The sequence below is a fragment of the Ammospiza nelsoni genome, chromosome 28 (genome assembly GCF_027579445.1).
Source record: "Ammospiza nelsoni isolate bAmmNel1 chromosome 28, bAmmNel1.pri, whole genome shotgun sequence".
Taxonomy (NCBI): domain Eukaryota; kingdom Metazoa; phylum Chordata; class Aves; order Passeriformes; family Passerellidae; genus Ammospiza; species Ammospiza nelsoni.
The window spans coordinates 71,010-75,882 of NC_080660.1; the positions used below are offsets into that span (position 1 = coordinate 71,010).

The following is a 4,873-nucleotide window of genomic DNA, read 5'->3' on the forward strand; positions in this document are numbered from 1 at the left end:
AAAGCTAACTACTGGCTAAGAAAAAATTAACTTTTGACAGCAACAACATTCCAACCACACAGGCTTTTTCCCGATGTCATACCTTATAACTACCTCTCTTGGGAATTCTCATCATGTATCCCAAAAGGAATAAATACCTCAGAGCGTCCTAAAGCAAAAAGTAGCACACGTGAGCTCCTCACACTCCCGGGAGGCCTGCACAGCGTGCACTGAGTCTGCAACAAATTCTGCTCAGTGAGAGTCTGCAAACAAAGGTTCAATTGATGAATTGAACTGATTGTAAAGGGAGGTTTTCTAAGCACAGAAGCACAACAAAGAACAAGCAAAAACAATTCTTAAAAAAAACCTGCAAGTTTTATTTAGCATATATGCGACTGATTTCCACCCTGTGGCTTCTCACTTTGATTCGCGTCTGTAGGTTCAGGAAGATGACAATGCACACTCTGCCCTCCCTGAGCCCCCCACAGCAGCTGAGCGCTGCTCCGTGCGCTCAGATCGTCAGGAGCTGGATTGCCCGCATGGACTGGAACTGCTCTGCTGCAGATTCAGGAGAGAGAGGCTGGCTGAGGCGTCGTCCCAATTCCATTTCTGTGTGACGAGAAGCGGTTTGTTCCCAACGGGTGCAACAATCCCCAGCTCGCTTCCGTGGTGAGTACCGATGGCACACAAATGGCAGCCTGAGGAAATCGTGTTCTGGGCTCTAAGTGGTCGGGACAGGGTCTGATTTTTTGTTTTGCATCTGTATGATGATTAGTACGACAGGGCCCTGATCGATGACATGGCAGCACAGAATTAAAAACTCCTCAATAGGATTACATCGACTTCTAGGAAAAGACAAAAGCCTAGGACCCTTCTGAAATCTATTTTTAATGCGAAGCACACGGATTGTCACTATGCTGTGCCTTCCAGCTTTTCAAAGCAGCTTACCTCTGAAGACCAGAAAACATTTATTTCTACAGAAACAATGGGCAACCCCCAGGCTAATCTCAGCGCTACTGTTTAATAGGGGATCTGCCAGCGTGCCAGTCCAGCTTCAAGTGTGCTTTATTTCAGTCTAACATCCCCTCAAAATTCTTCTCACATCTCCCAACCCTGACATCTTATTTTTCCCTAAAGCTTCTCATCATTAGCAATTTCCAAGTAACATGGTATTTTTACAACATTCAAAAATGTCATGCTGGACTGTGCTAGAGAGTAATTTGCAAATATAAGCTTAGCAAAGTTTGAATTGACTTGTCCAGAGAAAAAACCTACAAGTGAACACCTACACCTGCCTACAAAGAGCTAACAAGCCCCTGGCAGCTGCCAGCATCAAAGCACAGCGGATGTTTCTAATACAGGGTAAGGATAACAATATCACCTTTTGTTCTCTCCAGCTTGTTTTCCCTGCAGTCATATTTTGCTTCTTATGATTTTTTTAGTCTCTGCATCTTCTTGGACAGCACCGAGCCCGACGACAAGGATACGAGAGTCTTTCCCTGCCGTAGGGAGAGAACCAGGAAAACAGTTAAAATAAGAACAGGGTAGTTTGAAATTCATACTTCCAATGAGAAGCAGCGCCTAACAAACAGAACAAAAGTAAACAAAGCATGGTACCTCCCTGGGGACAGAAGACTTACAAACTCTCCAGGATTTACAATTCTAGCGACCAACCCCTTCAGGACGGCAGCCAAGTGTCCCATGAGGTGGTGCTGCACCAAAGAACCATCTGAGAGGTTCCAAAGAGTGAAACGCACAATATTTTGCAAAGCCGTAAAATCTTGCAAAATAACAAAAATACAATAGATGTAAACTACAGGGTAAGAGTACAAGTGTTCACTTTAAGAGCTGGAACCATCCAGGTGAGCACCTGATAACTGGATCCTCACCAGAGTTTGAACCCTTCAGGACACAGAAGGGTTTTCCCCAGAAATTTCACAGACTGAGTTTTGATAGAAGTATACTTGCCAGACCCTCAGAAACATCACCCATTCTCCAGGTGTCTGGAGAGAACTGCAAATGGCTCTCACGTAGTTTGAGCTAGCTCTGTAAGGTCTCAGGGTGAATTTCACCAGATGCAACCAAACTGGGCAACTCCCAGTGGGACAGAAGGAACCCAAAGCTTGGGTTCGCAGAGCTGCAGCAAATACTGAGGAAACAAACATAACAGCGTAAAAAATAATAAACCATCCTTTTTTTTTCTCTTGCTTTTGTTTTTTTCTTATTCAGATCAGCATAGCAATTAAAGAGAAGGTGAAAAACTCACCATTACTGAACATTTCATCATCTGTAGGCTGAGCATCCTTAGCACAGAGGACTCCAAAGTTAAAATTCACCGATCCCTGGGAAATAAAACCAAATATTGTATGAGAAACAATCAAACAGCAGACGTAAAAATTTGTTTCCTCTAAGGACTTTCGGGTACGTATGTACCTTTGCATACATCCAACACATTGGAACATACACTTTATACCATCTCCTAATAAGTAAAAATTTACCTTTAAACTTTGATAGTACAGCATAAAATTATGAACTTAAATTGGTGATCTGTTATTATTAAGTTGGTGCCTAAAGTTATTTCTGCTGTCAGGTTCAAAAAAACATTAATTTTTTTTACTGGAATGAGCAATTGATTTCAAAGTCATCACAAGCCCACCAAAACACAAAGCAGTATTCACTGGATGGGTCTGTGAGCTAGAAGTAGTTAGGCTTGTACTTCCCTCTTGCTATTCCAGAACCAATAAATCCTGTCAACAAAACCAGGATCTATAGCCCACTGCTGTGAAAGATTCTACGAGGATGATGGTTTGATTTGTGTTTAGAAGTTTTGATTTGAAATGGCCAGTTCAATGGATAAAGACAGTTTAGGTAGTATTACATTGCTATTATTATTATTTCTATTATTATTTTTACTATTACTACTGCTATTGTTATCATCTGCTACTGGAAGAAACAAACCAGTAGTACCTATACTTAATTACTTTTATTTCCAGGAAATAATAAAGAAAAAGAACCAAACCAAAAAAAGTCACTTCCTACCTTTTATATCAAGGGATGAAAAATTTCTCTTGGGCTCTTCTCCAATTTATCAAGACTCATAGCACTGAAAGGCAAACAAAACAGTGCTTTATAGAAGGGCAAGTGCACATTTCAAGGCTGAACCACCAACTGATTGCAGTGACAGCAGTTACAACATGAATCGTTCCCAGAGCCTCTGTTAAATGGAATGTTCTGTGGAACTGCCGTTTCTTTCCCAAAACACTAACTTCCAACACTTCCTAATAATATTTTGTATTTTAAAACAAAAGAAGTTAGTGAGACTCTGTGCGGAGGTCAGGTTTAAATTTATTTCCTTCTAAAGCACAGAGCTCTGTTCCATCACCCTTCACTTCGGCTCTACACTGAATCGTGGTGAGCATTTGAGGAGTGCTCCATAATCAATTCTATTTCTCTCTTTTTCTAGCTCTCTCTATTCCTAAATCATTCCAGACAAGTCAAATGAAAAATGAAAAAAACAAGTTCAGCATCAAAGTCACACTTTTTCCCGTTGTCTGGTCAAGAACAGGCTCTAAATCCACTTACTGCTGCCTTCAACGATTCAGACTTGCAAAAGCATTCTTACATATTTTACAGGTTTATCATAAAACCCACAGAACGCAAGCTCTGAATTACAGGAAAAGGTACACAGGCAAATATCTAAAGGGATCACTTATTAGTAAATACATACCTTGGTAGAGATCGCACTGAGAACCTTTCTGAGGGACTCTAAGGGACGCATGTTTTCTGAGCACCCTATAAACAAGAAAAGCTAGGATATAGTACAGGACATCCCCACTTTTTCTACATATTCAAATAGTATTTTTAATAAAAACAATTCAGTTAAAAAAGAAGGAAGAAAACCAAGCTAATTTTACTCAGCTGTATTTACTGCCGATTTAGAGAACAATCCCGGGCAGCGTCGGCCGTTGCGGCACACGTCGCGCCGGCAGCAGGGCCTGCCGGGAGTTGGAGTCTCGGGCTGGTAGCCACTCATGTGCCGCGATAGCCGTTGCGTCACACGCCGCGCCGGCAGCAGGGCCTGCCGGGAGTTGTAGTCTCGGGCTGACAGCCACGGCTCCGTCCCCCGCCACCGGGAGCTGCAGTCCCTCCCGGGCATCAAACGGGTCCTTCGCCCCAGGGCGGGGAAGGACCTGAGGCAGGACCGCTCCTCCCGAATGCCCTCTCTTTTCCCCTCCAACTCTTTTTCTTTTTTTAACGCTGTTTTTCACCCCTTTCCCTTCCCTTCCCTTCTGCTCTCCTGCTTTCTTTCCTTTCCTTTCCTTTTTTTCCCCTTCCCTTTCCCTTTCTTTTTCTTGTATTTGTAATCTTGGTTTTCCTTCCTAGCTTTAGAATCAAAAAGCAGCAGTAGTAACTTTCTGGCTACCTGGGAGTAAAAAAAACCCCAAAACTATAATGATTGAAAGAAAACTATTTATTCCCTGGGAGCCTGAAATTTTCTACTGCTGCACATGACACAGAGCTTTTTATTCCTTCTTATATACAGTTGATATTTTATACTCGCTTTATACACCGCCCCCTGCCGTCTGCACCGGCGCTCTGCAGGCAGAGTGCTGCGGCGTCGTTCGGTTCTGTTTAAATAAACTCGGCTAAATTAGGCTTGGTTCGGCTTAGGTCTAAAATCGTTTCGGTTCGGCTTTTCGTCTAAATTCGGCTTTTCCGGCTCTTCGGCTGAACTCGGCCCGGTTGGGCTAAAGTCGGTCATATTCGGCTCTTTGTCTAAATGCGGCCAATGTCGGCTACAGTCGGCTATCGGTTACACTCGGCTATCATCGGCTCTTCGTCTCAAGTCGGCTGTGTTCGGCTACACTCGGCTCTTCGTCTCAAGTCGGCTGTG

At 43.1% G+C, this 4,873-nt stretch overlaps 1 long non-coding RNA gene across 4 annotated transcripts; it reads right to left on the minus strand.

The window, feature by feature from the left end:
- Positions 1-332: 332 nt before the first annotated feature.
- Positions 333-4,260, minus strand: LOC132085100 (uncharacterized). Of its 4 annotated transcripts, none has more exons than XR_009420148.1 (5): positions 3,707-4,260; positions 3,019-3,082; positions 2,246-2,321; positions 1,361-2,128; positions 333-588 (listed from the first exon to the last, which is right to left on the minus strand). It is a non-coding gene; the product is annotated as an uncharacterized LOC132085100 (long non-coding RNA). The 4 variants fall into 4 exon arrangements; XR_009420150.1 differs by having other exon boundaries at positions 333-677; XR_009420147.1 differs by lacking the exon at positions 333-588 and adding an exon at positions 590-766.
- Between the last annotated feature and the right edge of the window lie 613 nt (positions 4,261-4,873).